Source organism: Epinephelus fuscoguttatus, linkage group LG7 (assembly GCF_011397635.1).
Source record: "Epinephelus fuscoguttatus linkage group LG7, E.fuscoguttatus.final_Chr_v1".
In the NCBI taxonomy this organism is placed as follows: Eukaryota; Metazoa; Chordata; class Actinopteri; order Perciformes; family Serranidae; genus Epinephelus; species Epinephelus fuscoguttatus.
The window spans coordinates 13,781,063-13,806,135 of record NC_064758.1 but is presented as its reverse complement, the minus strand read 5'-3'; the positions used below and the strand labels follow the sequence as shown (position 1 = coordinate 13,806,135).

Sequence of the window (25,073 nt, the reverse complement as noted above, 5' to 3'; positions counted from 1 at the left end):
CAGAACTTGGATGTGATGTCTAGAGTGTCAGAAAGAAAAGTATGTAACTGGAATTTAGAACAACAGCTGTCAAGAAAAAAAGATGAATACATGACAATGCTCAAATGCATTAACATCACAATACCTGAGATTCATCAGAATCCGTGTAGTTTACAAGGGAAATAGGCATTTGAAAATTTTTCTTCGGAGATTGGGGTTCTGGGTAATCTGAGCCCTTTAGGAAAAAGAAAGATAATGAAAAATATGTTTAACACACATTCACGAATGTATACATGTGCACATAAACAAGCATTTGAAAAGCATTTGAACTTTAACATTAACTTTATTTAGCCATGTAGGCAAAACATTATTTTATCTGAAAATTGGTACTACAACTTAAATTAAACATTAATGATTAATTATTGAAAGAAAAGTGCAATGTCCCATTTCAACAGCCATTACTTGACTGTTCTGAAGATAAAATGAGTTGGCTCACGTTTAACTGCTCATGTTGAAATGGTCTGAAGTAGTCAAATTAATTGCTTTTGTGGAGATGAAATCTATCAGTCTAAACAACATACAAATTTCTCAGTGATTTCAAACTTTCTAAAAATATTGTACATTAATCAGTTGAGACAAACAATAATCCAATTGTGTGCTCTCTCTCCCTCATAATTAAATGTGCACAACATTATTCACTTGGCATGGACCCAACAACTACACGAGACCTGAAAAGTGTGTGTGAGTGAAGTGTGTTTGATTGGTAGGAGACAAATTGACCTCAAGTTCAGATGTGTCATACATGGAGTTTAAGTTTATGGACAGAAACGTAGATATTTTGTAAAAAAATGTATCCCAAATGTGATCCCAACAACTACAGTAGACCTGAAAAGTGTGTGGTGTGTCAAAAAGCACAGAGACCAGACCCCACAACAACAACAGACCTGACAAGTGTGTGGTATGTCTAAAAGCACAGAGACCAGACCCACAACAACAACACACCTGACAAGTGTGTGTGAGATTTGGGAGTGGTTACACCTTAAGACCACAATTCTATGAGCACCAAGACTGGACACCATTAAATCACCAAAACCTGAGTGTGCTTATATTGATCTTAAGAAAGCTAAATGCATCTTCAACTGCAAACACTTCAACAATTAATTACAGACAGAAAGCTTAAAAACTAAAATCTGAACAACTGAAAGACAAGTAAAACAATCAGGTCAAAAGATTACCTGCATCTGGGAGCATGGAAATCCCTGGGGAATCTGTTCTGTAGTTCTGGACATTTCAGTCTCAGTGGAGTCACTGGCAAGAGGTTGTCCTTCAACCTGAAGAATGAGTTCAATATCATAACTGAGAAGTTGGCCAGCAGTAACATCATTTCAACAACAATGACTGGAGACAGATACAATGGACAACATGTTCAAATGTTTCCTGTATCTGACTCAGAAACATTCTTACTTCAAGTTGGTTCTCAGAGCTGTCATAAATATGTCTCCTGCTCTAATTGTTTCAGTTGAGAACAAGTAACAGTGAAATCTGACAGATAAACTACCCTGTGACCAACTGCTGCTTTGACTAGTAGTAGGCAAACTGAGCTCAAGTTCAAGGACATGTGTGACACATGGAGTTTGTTTAAGTTTATGGACAGAAAAGTGAAAAAAAAGTAATTAAATGTGTACAATATTATTTACTTGGCGCGGACCCCACAAATACAACACACCTGACAAGTGTGTGTTATTCTAAAAGCACCGAGACCAGACCCCACAAATACAAGAGACCTGACAAGTGTGTGTTATTCTAAAAGCACCAAGACTGGATACCATTAAATCACCAAAACCTAAGTGTGCTTATATTGATCTTAAGAAAGCTAAAATGTACCTTCAACTGCAAACACTTCAACAATTAATTACAGACAGAAAGCTTAAAAACTAAAATCTGAACAACTGAAAGACAAGTAAAACAATCAGGACAAAAGATTACCTGCATCTGGGAGCATGGAGATCCCTGGGGAATCTGTTCTGTAGTTCTGGACATCTCAGTCTCAGAGGAGTCACTGGCAAGAGGTTGTCCTTCAACCTGAAGAATGAGTTCAGTGTTATAACTGAGAAGTTGGCCAGCAGTAACATCATTTCAGTTCAACAACAATGACTGGAGGCAGATACAATGGACAACATGTTCAAATGTTTCCTGTATCTGACTCAGAAACACTCTTACTTCAAGTTGGTTCTCAGAGCTGTCATAAATATGTCTCCTGCTCTAATTGTTTCAGTTGAGAACAAGTAACAGTGAAGTCTGACAGATAAACTACCCTGTGACCAACTGCTGCTTTGACTCATAGAAGGCAAACTAACCTCAAGTTCAAGGACACGTGTGATACATGAAGTTTGTTCAAGTTTATGGACAAAAAAGTGAAAATAAAGTAATTAAATGTGTACAATATTATTTACTTGGCGGACCCCACAAATACAACACAGACCTGACAAGTGTGTGTTATTCTAAAAGCACCGAAACCAGACCCCACAAATACAAGAGACCTGACAAGTGTGTGTTATTCTAAAAGCACCGAGACTGGATACCATTAAATCACCAAAACCCAAGTGTGCTTATATTGATCTTAAGAAAGCTAAAATGTACCTTCAACTGCAAACACTTCAACAATTAATTACAGACAGAAAGCTTAAAAACTAAAATCTGAACAACTGAAAGACAAGTAAAACAATCAGGACAAAAGATTACCTGCATCTGGGAGCATGGAGATCCCTGGGGAATCTGTTCTGTAGTTCTGGACATCTCAGTCTCAGAGGAGTCACTGGCAAGAGGCTGTCCTTCAACCTGAAAAATGAGTTCAATATCATAACTGAGAAGTTGGCCAGCAGTAACATCATTTCAGTTCAACAACAATGACTGGAGGCAGATACAATGGACAACATGTTCAAATGTTTCCTGTATCTGACTCAGAAACACTCTTACTTCAAGTTGGTTCTCAGAGCTGTCATAAATATGTCTCCTGCTCTAATTGTTTCAGTTGAGAACAGGTAAAAGTGAAGTCCGACATATTAACTACCCTGTGACCAACTGCTGCTTTGACTCATAGAAGGCAAACTAACCTCAAGTTCAAGGACACGTGTGATACATGAAGTTTGTTCAAGTTTATGGACAAAAAAGTGAAAATAAAGTAATTAAATGTGTACAATATTATTTACTTCGCGCGGACCCCACAACAACGAGATACCTGACAAGTGTGTGTTATTCTAAAAGCACCGAGACCAGACCCCACAAATACAAGAGACCTGACAAGTGTGTGTTATTCTAAAAGCACCGAGACTGGACACCATTAAATCACCAAAACCTAAGTGTGCTTATATTGATCTTAAGAAAGCTAAAATGTACCTTCAACTGCAAACACTTCAACAATTAATTACAGACAGAAAGCTTAAAAACTAAAATCTGAACAACTGAAAGACAAGTAAAACAATCAGGACAAAAGATTACCTGCATCTGGGAGCATGGAGATCCTGGGGAATCTGTTCTGTAGTTCTGGACATCTCAGTCTCAGAGGAGTCACTGGCAAGAGGTTGTCCTTCAACCTGAAGAATAAGTTCAATATCATAACTGAGAAGTTGGCCAGCAGTAACATCATTTCAGTTCAACAACAATGACTGGAGGCAGATACAATGGACAACATGTTCAAATGTTTCCTGTATCTGACTCAGAAACACTCTTACTTCAAGTTGGTTCTCAGAGCTGTCATAAATATGTCTCCTGCTCTAATTGTTTCAGTTGAGAACAAGTAACAGTGAAGTCTGACAGATAAACTACCCTGTGACCAACTGCTGCTTTGACTCATAGAAGGCAAACTAACCTCAAGTTCAAGGACACGTGTGATACATGAAGTTTGTTCAAGTTTATGGACAAAAAAGTGAAAATAAAGTAATTAAATGTGTACAATATTATTTACTTGGCGCGGACCCCACAAATACAACACACCTGACAAGTGTGTGTTATTCTAAGAGCAACGAGACCAGACCCCACAACAACAACACACCTGACAAGTGTGTGTTATTCTAAAAGTAACGAGACTGGATACCATTAAATCACCAAAACCTAAGTGTGCTTATATTGATCTTAAGAAAGCTAAAATGTACCTTCAACTGCAAACACATCAACAATTAATTACACAGAGAAACCTTGAAAACTAAAATCTGAACAACTCAAAGACAAGTAAAATAATCAGGTCAAAAGATTACCTGCATCTGGGAGCATGGAGATCCCTGGGGAATCTGTTCTGTAGTTCTGGACATTTCAGTCTCAGTGGAGTCATTGGCAAGAGGTTGTCCTTCAACCTGAAAAATGAGTTCAATATCATAACTGAGAAGTTGGCCAGCAGTAACATCATTTCAGTTCAACAACAATGACTGGAGGCAGATACAATGGACAACATGTTCAAATGTTTCCTGTATCTGACTCAGAAACACTCTTACTTCAAGTTGGTTCTCAGAGCTGTCATAAATATGTCTCCTGCTCTAATTGTTTCAGTTGAGAACAAGTAACAGTGAAGTCTGACAGATAAACTACCCTGTGACCAACTGCTGCTTTGACTCATAGAAGGCAAACTAACCTCAAGTTCAAGGACACGTGTGATACATGAAGTTTGTTCAAGTTTATGGACAAAAAAGTGAAAATAAAGTAATTAAATGTGTACAATATTATTTACTTGGCGCGGACCCCACAACAATGAGATACCTGACAAGTGTGTGTTATTCTAAAAGCACCGAGACCAGACCCCACAAATACAAGAGACCTGACAAGTGTGTATTATTCTAAAAGCAACAAGACTGGACACCATTAAATCACCAAAACCTGAGTGTGCTTATACTGATCTTAAGAAAGCTAAAATGTACCTTCAACTGCAAACACTTCAACAATTAATTACAGACAGAAAGCTTAAAAACTAAAATCTGAACAACTGAAAGACAAGTAAAACAATCAGGTCAAAAGATTACCTGCATCTGGGAGCATGGAAATCCCGGGGGAATCTGTTCTGTAGTTCTGGACATTTCAGTCTCAGTGGAGTCATTGGCAAGAGGTTGTCCTTCAACCTGAAAAATGAGTTCAATATCATAACTGAGAAGTTGGCCAGCAGTAACATCATTTCAGTTCAACAACAATGACTGGAGGCAGATACAATGGACAACATGTTCAAATGTTTCCTGTATCTGACTTAGAAACATTCTTACTTCAAGTTGGTTCTCAGAGCTGTCATACACATGTCTCCTGCTCTAATCATTTCAGTTGAGAACAAGTAAAAGTGAAGTCTGACAGATAAACTACCCTGTGACCAACTGCTGCTTTGACTGGTAGAAGGCAAACTAACCTCAGGTTCAAGGACACATGTGATACATGGAGTTTGTTCAAGTTTATGGACAAAAAAGTGAAAATAAAGTAATTAAATGTGTACAATATTATTTACTTGGCGCGGACCCCACAACAACGAGATACCTGACAAGTGTGTGTTATTCTAAAAGCACCGAGACCAGACCCCACAAATACAAGAGACCTGACAAGTGTGTGTTATTCTAAAAGCACCGAGACCGGACACCATTAAATCACCAAAACCTAAGTGTGCTTATATTGATCTTAAGAAAGCTAAAATGTACCTTCAACTGCAAACACTTCAACAATTAATTACAGACAGAAAGCTTAAAAACTAAAATCTGAACAACTGAAAGACAAGTAAAATAATCAGGTCAAAAGATTACCTGCATCTGGGAGCATGGAGATCCCGGGGGAATCTGTTCTGTAGTTCTGGACATTTCAGTCTCAGTGGAGTCATTGGCAAGAGGTTGTCCTTCAACCTGAAAAATGAGTTCAATATCATAACTGAGAAGTTGGCCAGCAGTAACATCATTTCAGTTCAACAACAATGACTGGAGGCAGATACAATGGACAACATGTTCAAATGTTTCCTGTATCTGACTTAGAAACATTCTTACTTCAAGTTGGTTCTCAGAGCTGTCATACACATGTCTCCTGCTCTAATCATTTCAGTTGAGAACAAGTAAAAGTGAAGTCTGACAGATAAACTACCCTGTGACCAACTGCTGCTTTGACTGGTAGAAGGCAAACTAACCTCAGGTTCAAGGACACATGTGATACATGGAGTTTGTTCAAGTTTATGGACAGAAAAGTGAAAATAAAGTAATTAAATGTGTACAATATTATTTACTTGGCGCGGACCCCACAAATACAACACACCTGGCAAGTGTGTGTTATTCTAAAAGCACCGAGACCAGACCCCACAAATACAAGAGACCTGACAAGTGTGTGTTATTCTAAAAGCACCGAGACTGGACACCATTAAATCACCAAAACCTAAGTGTGCTTATATTGATCTTAAGAAAGCTAAAATGTACCTTCAACTGCAAACACTTCAACAATTAATTACAGACAGAAAGCTTAAAAGCTAAAATCTGAACAACTGAAAGACAAGTAAAACAATCAGGACAAAAGATTACCTGCATCTGGGAGCATGGAGATCCCTGGGGAATCTGTTCTGTAGTTCTGGACATCTCAGTCTCAGAGGAGTCACTGGCAAGAGGCTGTCCTTCAACCTGAAGAATGAGTTCAGTGTTATAACTGAGAAGTTGGCCAGCAGTAACATCATTTCAGTTCAACAACAATGATTGGAGGCAGATACAATGGACAACATGTTCAAATGTTTCCTGTATCTGACTCAGAAACACTCTTACTTCAAGTTGGTTCTCAGAGCTGTCATAAATATGTCTCCTGCTCTAATCGTTTCAGCTGAGAACAATTAAAAGTGAAGTCTGACAGATAAACTGACCTGTGACCAACTCCTGCTTTGACTGGTAGAAGGCAAACTAACCGCAAGTTCAAGGACATGTATGATACATGGAGTTAGTTCAAGTTTATGGACAGAAAAGTGAAAATAAAGTAATTAAATGTGTACAGTATTATTTACTTGGCGCGGACCCCACAAATACAACACACCTGACAAGTGTGTGTTATTCTAAGAGCAACGAGACCAGACCCCACAACAACAACACACCTGACAAGTGTGTGTTATTCTAGAAGCACCAAGACTGGACACCATTAAATCACCAAAACCTGAGTGTGCTTATATTGATCTTAAGAAAGCTAAAATATACCTTCAAGTGCAAACTCTTCAACAATTAATTACAGAGAGAAAGCTTGAAAACTAAAATCTGAACAACTCAGAGACAAGTAAAATAATCAGGTCAAAAGATTACCTGCATCTGGGAGCATGGAGATCCCTGGGGAATCTGTTCTGTAGTTCTGGACATCTCAGTCCCAGAGGAGTCACTGGCAAGAGCTTGTCCTCCAACCTGAAGAATGAGTTGCAGTATATGCATGTAATTTAAATGTAATTTATGGACAGAAAATTGAAAGTAATGTAATTGAATGAGCCAGACTGCAATGCTACCCCAAACCATGCAAAATTTAATATAATCACACGGAGAAAAAACAGTATTTGCTTTTGTCTGAGCAAAGAACGAATTCTTTATCATTCTGGTGTCCACATTTATGTCAATATGCACAATGAATCTCTTTTCAATTGAGAACTGACATTCAGCAACTCCATTTTGACAAACCTGTTTTCTCCAAGGCCAGTCAGTTCCTCCATAGTCGTACGTTATCTCTTCTCCAGGAATAATATCCCTCAGAGCAAAGAGAAAGAGGTGAGGCTTGCCTTCTGTATCAACCTTCTTCATCTTGCAGTTTGGACTGCAGTGGTCATCATTGACAAGCCTTCCAAGACTGCCATTTTCTTGAGCTGCATCAATACTTCAAAAATACAATAAATCACTCATTAGGCTCCATACAATTACATTATTGATTATCGTAATCAACAATTTACCATCACTCCTTAAAAGAGAAATTCAGATAAGATTATCAAATTGTTTTGAGCAACACAGCTCTTAATAGTGAAATTACCTTCCATAAACATGCTAGAATTTGAAATAACCTAACTAATCTGTGCAACACAGACTACATTACTAATACTTATAGTTGCTGTGTTCATTATTCACTATTATTCCTTAATGTCACACAGTTGTCTGAGACATGCAAAACAAACTGTTCAGAAATGTAAAATTCAGTTTCAACCTTACCACCACACTCTTTCTCTCCAGAAGAAATCAAACATGAAGACAGCACAATGACTGTGATATATCCTCCTCCTCCTTTGTGATTCTTCGAAATGTATTAATTCCCCTCTGTACTCAACCACAAAGTCTCCTTTTTGGAAAATGGCCTTGGCAAACACCCCTCGACCTGGTACACACATACAGATACCATTACACTGTTCAAAGTTCTATTCAGTTCTACTCTTTAATTTCCCCAGCAGCTACAAGTACGAGAAATTCCTGTCACAGGGTTCAACGCCAAGGTTTTTTTTCACTTGCCCGGTCGGGCAAGTTGGTCAGAGATCTACTTGCCCGAAGTCAGTTTTTACTTGCCCTATAAAAATTGTTTCATTTAAGCGGCTATCAAATAACAAAGACTGCAGTTATTTTTATGTTATATAATCTTTATTCACACTATTTATTAATTAAAACAACATATGTCATGTATTGTAGCTTAATTCCTACACAAAAATGACTGTCAGGGCTTAAAGTGAAAAATTTGTCAATCGTTCTCCGTCTATAATTTTGCTCCCTACTTGAGCCATGCCCACCTCTATTTATTTTTCACCCCTCTCTCCAGTTCTGCTGTATTAACACCGGGTTTAATATATTTTGCTTCCATCTCTCTGTCCTGCTCTACTCTACTTCAGCGCTACTTAGCTCTCTCTCTACTCTACCAGTAGACTACCACATCCACCTGTTGCACAAAACGCACACAGCAGTGTTTCCCCTAGGATGGAGTTGTAGCGGAGGTGAAGCACATGCATGAAAAATAATTTTCAAATGCGTGAAACTTTTTTGTATGCTTGCTAAACACAGCCTGCTGGGATGTTTCTATGTATCTACTGGCACCAGAAGGGCTCTTGAGGACTAAGTACATACACTACATGCATGCACAGTAATGAGCAGGTGAAACGTCTGTCGAGCTTACATGTGAGGTGTCTCAAGATTTAGGAACATACAATTGTATTAAATATAATAAAAGTAAAAAGTCGCTAGACATGCTGCTGTTTTGTGCTATGACCTATTTAAGTGCTGGAAGTTGTTATTTAAGTGACAACGCCTGAACGCAACACAAGCTTAGCATGAGTGCCGCGCTATGCGCACAGACAAACACGCTGTTCTGTGCGTAACAGCAGTCTGTTGGTGGTTATTTACACACTGTCCATAACAATAACTTTGTCAGCTGACAAACTGCACTGGGCTCAGGGTCAGGTTTGGGTCAGGAAAATGCAGCCCGAGCCGAAGCGTGCTCACCTGTGTGTGGCTGAACTCTGCCGTGCGCTATACAGAGAGCAGAGGAGAATTGTTAACGCGTGACCATGTAGAGACAGAAATGACACGATGGCATAACACCTTAAATAGTATGTTGTTATGTTATTATATGAAGCGTCTGTCGCGCAAAATAATATCAATGGGGGCTGTGGGCAGCTGTGCCTGTGACTTCAGGCAGAGAGACTGCATCAGAGCCGAAGGAGCATGTTTTAAATACATTTATTTTATCAATTAGTTATTAACTTTTACTATTTTTAGCAACTTGCCCGATCGGGCAAGTGAGTTGTTAGTTTACATGCCTGACCGTGAGTTTTACTTGCCCCGGGCAATCCTTATTGTTGAGCCCTGTGTCATAACACATCAAAAATCACATGACAGGATAGCACCCCAAAAGTAAGTCACAACAAGGTATACTGAAAACACAAACACCATACCTTTAAAAGAGTTGATATATTTTACTTCCAGCTCAGCTGTCTTGTCCAGGCCTTTGACAGCATGGTCAATGGCATCTCTGATAGGTGGTTTCCTGCGTCTGGCAGGAGCCATAAGCCTACAATCAAATAAAGTTTTTAATCTAAATAATTTATATGTTAGACAACCAGTTTAGTACATTTGAGCAATAATAAGTGGTCCAGTGTACCTTCAAATGTAAGAAAAGTCATAGAATCATAAATGTTCATCCGTTATAAAAACTAAATTGGGAGGTAGCATGAGCCACTGGCGATGCCCCACCACACCCCGATAAACAATCAGCCTCCAAATTCTTACATGATTTGTGAATAAATTTAGCAAATGGTCTAATGTACTTAGAGGACTGTATACAAACTTTTTTGCACAAAGCACTGCTACAGAGGTTGAACATTTTGTAGCATGAGATTAAAAGAAACCCCGACTAGTTAGACATGTAGGCCTTACATCATCAATATTAGTGTCCGTTATATTAATTTGATATAAATAACATAGTGGAAGTCTTTGTTCTAAAAAAAAAAAAAAAAAAAAAGTATATAATTTCACTCGTAGGTCGCCATTGTTGTTTACGTCGCAATGCAGTGTGGGTAGTGACGTCAAATGGTTGCAACCACTGTTTCTGACAACTGATAACAGCGCAAAAATGTCAGCTATTCAGCCGTTTCAATTTGAACCCGAGAGACAAGCTAGCGAGGAGGACACGAGGACGTAGTAGACAAACAGAGACATGAGGTGCAAGTGGGACAAAACAGCTGGTGTCAGTGCGGAAACTGCATCTCCATGACAACCGAGCGAGAGAGCGTGTGTTGTCAGGAGCTTCAATTTTTGTCAGCAGCTGTTCAAGGTACCGTAAAATGTCATCCAATATCAATGATCTCAGAGATTAGCATCCACCACTGTCGTATGCTTTATATGTTGTGATACACAGTAAAACACACTTACAAGATGCTTACGAGTTTGATCATTGTTGAAGATATCCTGTGCATCACAGCACACGACACGCCACATCCGATGTGTCTTTAACATTATCCGTCTGAGTCTCTGCATCAGGCTTACTTGGAGAACACTGTACACTTACACTTACACTTACGGATTGAACGGGTTGAACGGGTGGACTGTCAGCTTCCTCCATAACCAGTGGTGTGTCCGATGGTTCACCTTCAGAAGCTACAGCAGCAGGAGCGGGTTCTTTGCGGCACAAGAGAGCATCCAGCGTCTCCTGTTTTTGGCATTTTGTTGCGCATTTCACTCCCCTCGAGGGCGTTTAGACTCCTTATGTGAGAAAATCGCTCGGCATGGCATTTTGTTTAAGTCGACGTTTATACCCAGCAGCACCCGTTAAGCTCCTTTAGCAGCTCTAGTCGACCAAAGGCCTCAAAATCATCTGGGGAGAAGTGGCGAGAACAGAGCCGCAGGTCTTTAGAAAGTTCTGTTCGTCCACAAGCACTTTCCCACTGCTTTCTCTTCTTCTTATCACTAGGAAACATGTGTAAACTTACATTAGTTCCCTTGTTGTCGACTGGAAATTACATCCGAATGCAGCGTAATGTGGCATTTTCTCTGGTGATAGCGTCAGGTAGCAGCAGCCGTCAGGTAAACCATATATGTCTATGAGGTAAACAACTCACAGAGCAACCATTCTACGTCATCACCCCGGCATGCATTGTGCGAGTAAAATAATGGCGGCCTCCTGTGGTAAAAATATGTTGTAAACATTGAAAAAATTTAAAGCAATGACAACATTTCATGTCTAACATATTTTAGTACAATAGAAAAATTGTGGCTTATTGAGCCCTACATGTCTAACTAGTCTGGGTTCCTTTTAAGAAGTCTGCTGCCACCTCTAAAAACCACCATCAGTAGTGCAGTTCATCACTTTAACAGGCATGTGACTGGTAAATAAACTGATTATTAATCAACTAGTAAATTAATCACAAATTATTCTGGTAATCAATTACTCATTTTGAGATACATTGTAGATGTCCAAATTCTCTGATTTCAGCTCAGCTCTCAAATGTGAATATTTTCTGGTTTCTTTACTCCTCTCTGACAGTAAACTGAATATCTGGACAAAACAAGATATTTAAATGAATAATATTATGAATAATAATATAAAATAATATTATTATCTGATTTATTATCTATCTTTTTACCATTTTATGGACTAATAAATTAATCTAGTAAGGAGCGCACAAAGAACTTTAGGGGCACAATGTAAATTGATCAAATAATGTGTTTTCCATAATAAACGTGATGCAAATAGACATTTACAAGCAAAATTATTAAATGAATTTGTATACAAAATGTACAGAAAGGTAAAATCATCAAGTTTTGAAAAAGTATGTTATTATCTTATATATATTATCTTTGAAATAATGATTATCTTATATAATGTTATTACTATCCTAAAACATTCTCCAGGTCCTCTGAAACTCTGCAGGACTTATTTCCACCCTGCCCAGCAACGGTACCGTGACGAACGGTCCCTAACTGCAGGGAGAACAGAGCAGGCTTCCCCGGAGGTCCGCTGCTTTTCCCGGTCCCTCTTCTCCGCCACTCTTTGACTTATTTCCACCCAGCCGACAGCCTGGCCGCGGAGAACGGTGCCTAACTGCGGGGAGAACGGAGCAGGCTTCCCCGTAGGTCCGCCACTTCCTCCACACTTTGACTTATTTCCACACTGCCGACAGTGGGACTTATATTCATTGTGCTGACAGTGGCTTGGAAAACCATAGACATATATACATAGACGCCGCATCGAGTGGGTTTGCCTGCTGCTGCGATACGTCAACGTCACCACCATGTTGGATGTGGCAAGGCTGCGCTGTAAACTAATACAAGTGAATGGACTTAATTTCATAAAGCGCCTTTCTACAAAGAAACTTACGTTAATGCTTCTCGTTTATTCATTCACACACACACTAAACAAGAACTTAGCTGTAACTCCAACTGTGCACTCCTCTCTCCTCCAGCTCGCTCATACACCAGCACCCTCACACATTGCCCTCATTCCCATCACACTCGCACCCTGCCCCCCTACCTATACTCATTCAATCCCAAACATGCCATTAACTCACAGAACACTGACATTATAACAGAACATTTACTGCAGGGTCGCTACAATACACACACACACACAGACACACATACATACACACACACATATATATATATATATATATGTGTGTGTATGTATGTGTACTGTGTATTGTTTTTCGGCACTACCTTGTTCTCTATAGCTGATGTAAGGTGAATTGCTCCCGTGTGGGATCAATAAAGTTCTTATCTTAGCCATCTGAGAAGATCAAATACATTGTTTTTGGTGCCTAACTGTTTCCCAAGTATATTAGTGTGTGTGTGAATGAATAAATGAGAGGCATTAACGTAAATTTCTTTGTAGAAAGACGCTTTATGAAATTAAGTCCATTCACTTGTATTAGTTTACAGCGCAGCCTACATCCAATATGGCGGCGACGTTGACGTACGGCTCAGCGCTCGATGCGGCGTCTATGTATATATGTCTATGTGGAAAACCGCCCATAACCGTGTCACACGGGGAGGAGGGAAAAGGGAAGGCTGCTGGATTTCCTCCAACATTTGCGGTTAGATTATCATATTTTTTTTATTGACAAAAATATAGGCTGCTTCGGCTGATTTTTTTATGCGCACATGTGCCCCTAAATATTTTTTACAGTTCGCACACACCTATTTTTAGTCGCAAATGCGACTGAAACGCTTGCACTGTCGAGCCCTGGGTCACCCTGACCGGAGAAAAACGTGGTACAGCGTGGACGTCAGCGCTAACAAATTAGCCCCGGGGCCCGTCTAATACCTGGTTTTGTTGCCTGTCCCTCACCATCGCTTCAGCACATAAACCCTCACCTCAAATAAACAAGCGGCCCTGTCTCGCTTTGTCAACCCAAACTATCACCATTAATTTCACGCACAATCATAAATAAACCCCTCCTTGAGTTTCATTAACCACACACTTTTGTGTTTTATTAATTCAAGTCACGATAAAACTCACCAACCACCGTTTTCAACCAAACGTGCCTGAAACAGCTAGCCACACTGTTAGCCAGTTAGCTAATTAGCTAACTTTACCTCGCTAGCATAATGTCGCTATCCGTCCGGTTGCTTTTCTAACTGTTTAAAAACAGAACTACTTCTGTTACTAACAAGAAATGATAACGTTCAAAAGCACTATGATAATCCACTACTATAAGTTATACATCTTAATATTAATGTAGCGTAACTTACCTTTTCACAAACGATCCGGTCAGCCATCCACCGACGTGACAACTACCTGCTCTCGGCGAGTGGAGTTAAGGTGCGCTTGTTAGGTGTACTGAGCACGTCCTGTAAGGGTGGTCATGCTGTAACACGTACGACTCCGCATTCCGCCCAACTGGCACGTCACTATAAATATATCCATGCAACCAAATTTGTCTTTTTAACCCTTTGGGCCCTAGGCCTTTTTGGGGTATTTTTACTGCCTTTACTTTTAAGCTCATATCACAGTCATTATAAAGGCTACATACACATGCTATATCTTATTTTTTTTCAGGACAATCTCGGCTATCCAGATTTGCCATCATTCCCTGTCCTTCTAAGTGCCTGTATTTTATATAATTTTTATATCAATGAAAAAATAACAATCTGTGTGACTATATTCTTATATTTTTAAATGTATCTCACCGTGCAAGTTGGAAGTTGACATATTCTGCCATATATGAAGAGGGGAGACTCTCTGGAATCTGGCAATATAAGAACCATGATGCTGGGACATTCTGTCACTTCACAGCTGTCCAAAACATGTGGTTTGTGCCAGGCGGACATGATTGGCAGTATTTTTTCATTATTGCAAGAAATTCCATTGACTCATTCACAAGTCAAAAATGTGTTTTATTTAAAAGAAACATGCAATATTTACATCTAAGATAATCATTTCTCACTATATGAAGTGACTGATAACAAGATCTGTATAATGGATTGTAAAGAAATTTGTCAGGTTTTTATTTTGTAGACAATTGATCTGTATTTAATGATGGGATTCCAGCACAATGATGTGTTTGTTATCATCGGAAAGCTCTGGTCCTGCGCTTTCATGTGATATGCGTAGCATTTCTGTGCTACCCTGCATTCGAGTAATCCATCCAACAGTAATGTGTGTGCAAAGCTGTATGAAAGCTCTGTTATACATAATTTTAGTGTAACTTTACCATTGTTTTTCCTTGTGAAAACATTGGACTGGCGGTTCTGCTTTTTCACGTGATATGAGTGACTTCTCTCTATGACGAACGGTTGCGGAGAAAATCCATAGAGAAGAACAGGTGTGAATTTGGACGCACTTTGCATCGTTAGGGCCCATAGGGTTAATCTAGACATTATATATTCAAACTATTTATTCAAAAATAGATTCTTATCATTTTTTGCTCTATTAATATAGGTTAACAAGATATCCTGTAACACATTTACATCTTCACTATTATTCATTATATTTATTTTTATACCTCATGTCTAGCCTCGCTTAGCAGCCAATCAGTGTAGTTAATGGCCAAATGTTTATCTTAGGATCTCTGATACACAGACACAAAAAGTAGATCAGATGACATATAACTAGTAATCTACTATAAAGTTTAGGTTTTTAAAAATCATTTATGTATGAATACTTTGGATATTGATATTGCCTTTACAATAAACCTATATTTAACCATTATCCAGTGCTAATAGTAAGCTGTCTTTACAATCAATTCATTAAATAACGAATTGGTTCAATTACAATAAAATTAGCTCTGTGTTAGCCGGTAATCAGAATTTTATCAATATTATGGGTATTATAACCATGATGTAGTGCTGATAGAAAGCTGTCTTGCAGTGAATTAATTTCTAGGTTCAGTTATCTTGTAAAAACAAGGAGCAAATCACTGCACTTATGACCAGAGTATGCCAAGGTGCCAGAAAACCATGTATAAACTTGTATAAAAATAGAATCTGCACACTTGGTATCAAGATACTTGCATTGATCCAAGTGTGCAGATCCTATTTTTACACAGGTTCAGTTACCTTAAAATAAGCTCTATTCTGTTTCACCCCTACTTACTGCCAGAGGTGGTGCTTAAGCACTGGATATCTCTGTCTTGCACATGCATGGGTCGAGTACATATATACAAAGTGCTAAAAGAATGACAAGGGGACAGGAGAAAGAAGAATCTGAGACTGTGCTAGTGGAGTTTAAAGGGAGGGTGCCACCTACTGAGCTGTACTTTGGATTTATTAGGTACAGGGCGAGAAAGTATGTGCCAAAACCCATGAGATGCTTTAACTGCCAAGAGTTTGGACATGTAGCTAAGGTGTGTAAGAAGAGGGTGAGGTGTGTGAGATGTGGAGGGGGACACCAGTATGGAAAGTGTGATGAGGGAGTGAGGGTGAAGTGCTGCAATTGTCGCGGAAGTCATAGTGCAGTTTACTGGGGGTGTGAAATTATGAGAAGGGAGGCAGAGGTGCAACAGACAAGAAGGAAGGAAAGAGTCTCATATGCTATTGCAGTTAAGATAACAGAACAGGAGAAGCAGGGGAAGGAGGCAGGATACAACAAAGAGCAACTGGCAGCGAAAGAAAAACTAGAAAGGGAAAAAGAATGGACAGAGAAGAAGAGATTGGTGATATTCATAACGGGAGTGGTAAATGCTACAGCGGATATCCCGTCAAAGACCAAAAGTATCCAGGTGATAGTGAAAGCTGCAGAACACCACCTAGGTATGAAAGGACTGAAATGGGAGGAAGTAAAGGATTAACTTGAACACAGTGGACAGGCAAGTAGTAGTAGTAACCAGCCAAGTAGCAGTCAGGAGCCAAGATGAGTGTGTGGGTAATATTAATAATAATGCTATTCCTTCAGTGGACTGCGAGGAACCTGATTGCAAACAGTCAGGACTTTATGCAGTTTATAGACAGTAGACACGAGACACCAGACATCACATGTATTCAGGAATCTTGGCTAAAGCCTAACCTTGATTTGTTATTTATGGATATGTGTCAGTAAGAAGAGATAGGAAGGAAGGTGTGGGTGGAGTTTGTGTAACTTTTGTAAAACAGGGAATCCCCTATAGAGTGATGGGTGTAGGACAGGAGCAGGAGTATGTGACAATAGAAATGTGGGGTGAGAATAAGAAATTTGCAGTTATAAATGATCATAATCCGTGTAAAAGATTGGAATTAAATAAGCTTGAGGAAGTAGAAGGGTAGGATAGGAATAATGTGATATGGTGTGGGGACTTTAATGCATACAACACATTGTGGGGATGTGAGAGCATGGATAATAATGGTCAAGTAATTGAAGAGCTGTTGGATGAGGGAAACCTTGTATGTTTGAATGATGGGAGTTAAACAAGGATAGATGTCAATACAGGGAGAGAGGCTGTATTGGATCTCACACTGGTGACTAATAGTATGGCAGCAATATGTGAGTGGAGTGTATATCGGCAGGGAACAATAGGAAGTGACCACTATCCAGTTTTGTGCAAAGTCATTACAGATGTAACAGTGACTGCAAACAATAGTGGAGGAAATTGGTGTTTGAGAAGGCGGACTGGGAGAAGTTTCAAAGGAAAAGTGATGTATACTTAAGTATGATTGCGGATGGCTTAGATGTAGAAACATTGGATAGAGAAGTAAGGAAAGGTATAATGCTAGCTGCAGAAGAGTCCATTCCTAAAAGTAAGGGTAGAGGAAGAGAAAAGCAGTACCTTGGTGGGACGATAAATGCAAAGAGACAGTGAAGAAAAGGAATAAAGCGTTTAGATTAGTTAAAAGAATACGTAGTTTAAAGACAGTGTTGCAGTATAAGCATGCCCAGGCAGTGGTGAGGAGAACAATAAGGCAGACGAAAAGGACATACTGGAGGAAATACTGTGATTCTATTGGCAGCACCACTCAGGTAGGAGAGGTTTGGGGAATGATAAGGAAGATGGGTGGAGATAAGAGGAATGGAGCTATCCAGTGTTGAGTGATGGTGAGGGGTTGCAGTAACCAATAAGAAAAAGCTGAATTAATGGTCAAAACTTTTGTTAGTGTGCATAGTTCAAACAATCTGTCTGAAGAGCCCACAAGAGGTAGGGAGGACACTAAGGCAGAAAACCTGGAGGCACTGCAGAGGAAGGAAAGCGTTGAAGATGAGCAGAATGTACCATTCAGCATGGGAGAGCTTAACAGGGCCTTGGCCAAAACAAGAAAGACTGCATCAGGGAAAGATGGAATTTGTAAATAAAGAGACAGTGGCAGCAGTGTTCTTCGATGTAGAGAAGGCATATGACATGATGTGGAGAGAGGGCCTGATGATTAAGCTGCACAAGCTAGGAATAGGAGGGAGAATGTTTAACTGGCTCATGGACTTTTGAGGGGAAGATCCATACAGGTTAAAGTGGGATCTGAGATGTCTAGCCAGCATAGGGTAGAGAATGGGACACCCCAGGGGAGTGTGGTCAGCCCTACTCTGTTTTCTGTAATTATAGTGGCTTCCTTTGTCACTATCTGCGCACACTGGTCTGAAGGGCTTGTATGCTGCCAGTGTAGGCCCACAGGTGCTGGTGTAAGTGTACAACCATTTGCTTTTCTGTGTGTTGATTTATTGTATACAGTCGAGGCAAAGTATAGACTGCTTTACCCAGTACTCAATACATAATAACACGTTTCAATAATGACTTACGAGAAACAATACTCTGACCTGCGGCGTTACACGCCATGGCACGGTCAACAACCGTATGGCTTCCCCAGCGTGTGCACCTGCGCTGATTAACCCACCTGACTACAAAGACAGAAAACCACAAGCCTGAACAGATAGTGCCACCTACTGGCACAAACGTGCACAACACCCACAAGCAAAAACAAAATGAACAACCTGGCTCCTACAGTAATGATAAACGATATTTTTGTAACTGTAGCAGGGGACATGGGAAGATCTTTGTTCGCAGATGATGGAGCTCTATGGAAAAGAGGGCGGAATGAAAGGCATGTGGTCAGCAAAATACAAGATGGGATCCGGCAGGTGGAGGAATGGGGGTTGAAGTGGGGGTTTAAATATTCAGTTTAAAAGACAATATTATGCACAAATAAAAGAACCAGGGCAGAATATGTGGTGGAGATGTATGGAAGTAACCTTGAGAGGGTGGAGAGTTTCCGTTTTCTAGGAGTGCACTTTGACGCAAGACTGACATGGAGAGAGCATGTGAGACAGGTGGAGGGGAAATGCAGGAAAGTGATAAATATCATGAGATGCCGAGCAGGGGTGGAGTTGGCCAACGTTGCGTCACTGAGATATATATATGTAGCCCTAATAAGATCAAGAAAAGACTATGGGAGCATGGTGTATGGGTCAGCAGCAAAATCTGTGCTGGAGGGGCTGGACAGGATTCAAGTGCGGGCTCTGAGGGTGTGCTTAGGGGCAGTCAGAACATCTCCAGTATGTGCTCTTCAAGTTGAAGCAGGGGAAATGCCATTTGAGCTATGCCGGAAACAGTTGGCAGTAAACTATTGGATAAACTTGAAGAGGTATGAAGAGAGTCATCCAGCAAAAAAGATACTAGAGGCATGCTGGGAGAGAGAAAGGGCACAAAAACCAGGGCACAAAAACTTAGTTTTGCATGTCCTGTTGCATGTCCTGTCCAGCCAAAACTTAGTTTTGGCTGGACAGGACATGCAGCAGCAAGGGAGTTGGGCGTGTATGAAGATGAGTTTAGTCCAACTGTAATATGGCCTGTGATACCTGTATGGATGCTAGAGCCTATGGTGGTTGACCTGAAAATGCTCGAGCTCAAGAAGAGCAGTGAAAGAATGAGTTCTATGAGTATCGGGAGTTCTATGACTATGTGCAGGTCTATACCGGCTCACATTGGCAACCTGGGAAATGAAAGGTCAGATACAATAGCCAAACAAGCCACAAAGAAAGAAAACATACCGTATTTTTCCAAGTAGTAGCCCGGGCAAAAATCTCTCAACATTTAGAGTGGGTCATTTTTTTCGTGTACACAGGTAAACGGGTTTCACCACTGGGTGGTGCTATTGCATTATACCAGTAAAGCCCCAGTTATCCAAATACCAACTGAACGGGCCATTTAACCAACAGTTACAGGCTGCCACACCGAAATATCGCCATCCTGACGGTCCGCCATCCTGAATTCTGGTCCTTGAGTCCTGACAGTAAGCTATGGTGAGCCTGCAGAAGCTGTATTCCCCATGCATGTCGACGAATTTCACCGGGGACACTCGCGAGTAATTCAGGCTGACATTACCTGTTTTTCAGCAAACTCTTCTGGTAATTTCATTAAAAGGCATGGCATATAGGTCCACAGTAACTTATTATTATTATTATTATTATTATTATTATTATTGGGTCTTATAAAGTACCAGGCCATCAAATCACAGCATCCGCGGGGAGAGGACATGGAATTGTGTGCGCTTTTACGCACCCGGATGTAGGTGATCATGGATATTTGATGTGGGAAAGATATAGCCAGATGTATTACCTGTTTTAGATACGTGGCTGTCTGTCCATCCGTCCGTCCGTAGCACGAGTCATGTGCACCACTTCACCACCGACCCGTGCGTAAAAGCGCAAACAGTCCCTCAAGGAAGGACAGCCATGAGACAATGAATGAGGAAATAATCGCCCGTGCGTTTAATCTGACCGGCGTTTATTACGCAAAATGGGGTCAAACCCCCAGTGGCTACTAGGTGCCCAGCGAGGATTTAGGGATAGGGAAACATCCAACAGGACAATGTGACAGATGCCAAGAACCGGAGACAGTGGAGCATGTGATGGTCAGATGCAGAAAGTACACCGGAGAGAGAGCGGACATGGTGGAGGGAATGAAAGCAACAGGACTGACAACAGAGAGACTGAAGAACATACTGGAGTGTGGAGTGAATGGAGGGAAGGAAATTCTTAATCAGCTACCTAACAACAACTGGACTGATGAAAAGAATATAATAGAATGAAAGATGCAGGAGCAAGGTAGACACAGAAGATGGCGGTAATGCAACATAACGGATGCCAACCGCCGTAAAACTTCAAAGAAGAAGAAGAAGGATCTGTTTCTTTGCATCTTCTCGCTTACACGAGTGGTCGCATCCACTTCTTGGATCAGTGTGAAATTATTCTGTTCAGCAGTTTGTCGCTGGAAGCCTTGTGATCATAGTGATTGGAGTTGCGGACTCTTCATTCACCCTCCAAGGGGCTGTGACACGCTGACTTTCTTCATGGGAAGAGAAGGAAAAGACAACGCTGGAACTAGCGGTTAGTACACTTGTGTTGACAGCGGTGTTCACGCTCACGTCATCTTTCGACATTGTGTTCACAGCTTTGGCTGTTGTTTTCTGTTACTGTTGCCGGCTGTGGCGTTCACACACGCCGATGAGTAATATTAGGCCTACTTATGTGCAGCTTGTTGCTGTTGTTTTTTTGTTTAGCTGCTATTGCCTACAGTGCTCACTCTAACGCCATAGTCGCATCTTGAGCTGTATAATCTGTATACATTTACTGTATTTGTGTTCAGTTAAGCCCGTTAAGCTTGTGCTGTTGTTTTGTGTTTACTTTTCCAGCTGTGGCGTTCACGCTGTCGGGTGTATAAAAAAAAAAAGAAAAAAAAAGAGGATAACTAAATAAAAGGAAACGCAGCTTCTGCTGTCATTTTGTTTTTTTCTTTTTGCTTTGTCTGCTACTACTGGCTACAGTGCTCACGCTCACTCAATATTTTTGGCCCCCTGTGCTCCACGGATGTACAGGAGCGCTATGAAAGCTTTCAATTCAGCCACTGTCAGGTCCCACGAATTGTCGCCATGGTGCAGATGTGCCTCAGCCACAGTGCAGTCTTTGATGTGTTTCAGCATGCTGTCATCAAAGAGACACAAAAAAGCTGTGAGTGCATCTTCAATATTCCTCTTTGCGTGTGTTGTGGAGCCGCCAGCTTCAGTGAGGATATTATGGCTCTGCCTTCTTCCCAGATGCTCAGCTGGCTGAACGACCGTCCACACCGTGCCATCCTTCCCCTTTTCTACAGCCGCCTCTGGCCGAGATGACCCAAATGGCAGCAAGTTTTACAGTGGAAAGGCGCGAAATTCCGTGCGGTCATTATGACTGTTGTTGGCTGGAATAGGTAGAAATGATTATATCTTCTTTGTCTTTTGTTTAATTCATAAAAAAATATTTTAAATTAAAATACAGACACTTTTAGGAAAAGTCAGGTATAGACAGGATTTCATTTTTTTATTTAACAAAGTTATTGCATAATAACTTTTCAAACGGTCAAAATGACTGTCGTGGCTGTTCTAGTGTTAAGCCATAGTCGCATTCCAGACTGTACATTTTGTATTGTAATGCCTGACGAGGTGTCCATTATCAGGAATTACTGGACGACACAGAGGCGTGAACTGTCCATTAATTCCTGATAATGGACACCTCGAAGGACATTAACCCGCTTATACCATGGTCACTTACCAAAGAAATTAATATTAAATCAATTATTTATGCTTTCATGTGTTTTACAGTTAAAATCATGAGTTTTTCACAAGCCACAGCTGAGCTGACTATTTAATCTCTGTAGTTGACATGTGTTGCCATGGAAACCTGCTGTGACCGCAGCGTAGAGAGCATAGTGACTCTGATCAGTGAAGGGAAGTGAGATGATGGCTAAACGTTACAAGATATTATTCAGAAGATGATTATTTCAGAAAGCCTGTGCACTTCTTACCACTTGTGTGTTACAGACTCTGGTGGTCAGAGGATGACGTGCAAAAACTTGAGATATTACTTTCATGATTCACTGGCGTTCATTTAGCCTATAGGCTAGGCCTTAGAAAATTTGTTTCAAATAATCAACATCCAAATAGTTGTCAAAACCGTTTTTAATTGCAACAAATAATTCATAAGCATAATTCATATGATTAAATCATATGAACACATTAACAAATTAACGATTGTTTCCTATTTAAAATTAAATGCTACATTACCATTAATAGTGACATTTGAAAGTGATATGGGTATGTCCATCATAGTGGCATTTGAAGGACGGAGATTGACAGATTGAGCACTGCTTGTTGGGACATTTGGAGATGACAACATGTTGCTCCAGTCTCGTCTCTCCTGCGCTGACGGAGCCCAATAAGCCTGCAGACTGCTCTCACACTGATGCCCAGTCATGATCTGACGAGTTTCCAGGCCGGTGTCAGAGAGCCGACCTACAGCTGTGCTCCAGAGGCTGCCATCAAAATGATCAAATTCACTAAATAAATTAAATGAAACGATAAAATCACTCATGATGACCGTTGAAATCCGTTGCCTCTGCTCTGAGTCTCTGTTGCTATGGTTACAAACTAGCAGTTGAGCCAGCGCAATAATTTAGAACCTGTCATCAGGCAATTTGACGGAACATCTTTTTAGCTGTCCTATAACACCTTTTAACGGACACCCTGCAGCCAATCAGAATTGAGTATTCACCCAGACCATGGTATAATGTTGTTTAACTTAGGTGTTCACGCTGCTGAGTAATAATATTTAGGCGCAGCTTGTGCTGTTGTTTTTTGTTTAATTGCTATTGGCTGCAGTGCTCTTGCTCACGACATAGTCTCACCGCAGGCTGTTATTTTTTGTGTATTCATGTTCAGCGATAGCAGCAATGCCCACGCTCAGGCTATCTGTTGTTTTAGTGACAACTTCCCAGTGAAGGCAGTGCTCGCTCCCGGTGTGTGTTGCGCAAAGAGTGGCGCAGTTATGTCCCACTCTTGTGTGGACATTTATGTTCTTGGATTCCTCGTGACTCTGTTGGTATAGGTCATCCAGTGGTGACACAGGAAAGGAGCTTCTTGGGGTCACGTGAGGGTCACAGGTGACTTTGTTGGTATATGTACTCGACCCGTGCATGTGCAAGATGGAGATATCCAGTGCTTAAGCCTCTGGCGCTCATCCGGGATTCATAGAACCGTTGTTACATCCGTAACTTTCGTTTTAGCAGCTAATCAGTGTAGTTAGCATAAGAATGGCTAAATGTTTAGCTTAGCGTGTGCCTCTCTGACATACATATACTGACAGAAAAAATGGGTAAGATGATGTATTACTGGCCATGTATGATTAAATTTATGATCTTAAAAAGTATGAATATTATGGATATTTTTACTGCACTTACAGTAAACCTATGTTTAACCATTATTCAGTGCCAACAGTAAGCTGTCTTTACAGTTAATTTATTAAAATAATTAATTGGTTCAATGACCTTAAAATTAGCTCTATGTTAGCAGCTATGCAGTGTAGTTAGCATAACCATGACTAAATGTTTAGGTTAGAGTTAGCATCTCTGATATGCAGACAGAAAAAGTGGGTTAGATGATGTATTACTGGCCATCTACCATAAAGTTTAGGCTCTTAAAAGTATGAATATTATGGATATTGTTATTGCACTTACAGTAAACCTATTTTTAATCCTAATTCAGTGCCAAAAAAATTAAAACTAGCTCTATGTTAGCAGCTACTCAGTGTAGTTAGTATAACCATGGCTAAATGTTTAGGTTAGAGCAGCGTTTCCCAATCCTGGTCCTCAGGGACCCCTGCCCTGCATGTTTTAGATGTTTCCTGCTCCAACACACCTGATTCAAATGATCAAGGCAAGGCAAGGCAATTTTATTTATATAGCACCATTCATACACAAGGCAATTCAATGTGCTTTACAAGAGAAATACATTAAAAACAATAGATCATTAAAAACAAGAGCTAAAAGCAAGACAATAAATAGTTAAAAACAGTGCAGAAAATGCATTTAAAAAGCAAACATAAAGCAAAGGCAACAGCAGACAAATATAAAAACAATAGCTACAGATTATCCTAATAATAAATTACATATCTAGTTCGCTGCTAAGCTGCAGTAAATAGTAATGTTTTAAGCCCTGATTTAAATGAGCTGACAGTTTCAGCCGACCTCAGATATTCTGGAAGTGGGGGGGGGGGGTTTGATGTAAAATTATGACAACCTAAAAATTGAATGTTTGGTACACAGGTAGCAGGTGTCGCAAATTAATAAATGGCCCCCCCTTTACAGCACCACTGTGACAGGTGTGTGTCGGCTTCGTCAAGTGTACCAAGTGCAGCACAATGCTGGTATATGACAGCAAAAGACGGGGACCTCGACACTT

General features: G+C 40.3%; 1 protein-coding gene and 1 long non-coding RNA gene across 3 annotated transcripts in view; one reads left to right on the top strand and one right to left on the bottom strand.

The window, feature by feature from the left end:
- LOC125891490 (kelch domain-containing protein 8B-like) overlaps positions 1 to 25,073 on the top strand; it is a 313,979-nt gene that overhangs the window by 97,218 nt on the left and 191,688 nt on the right. The gene's annotated exons all lie outside the window — the stretch shown is intronic.
- Positions 1,285 to 14,179, bottom strand: LOC125891491 (uncharacterized). Its single transcript, XR_007449643.1, has 3 exons — positions 14,157 to 14,179; positions 1,966 to 2,061; positions 1,285 to 1,310 (listed from the first exon to the last, which is right to left on the bottom strand). It is a non-coding gene; the product is annotated as an uncharacterized LOC125891491 (long non-coding RNA).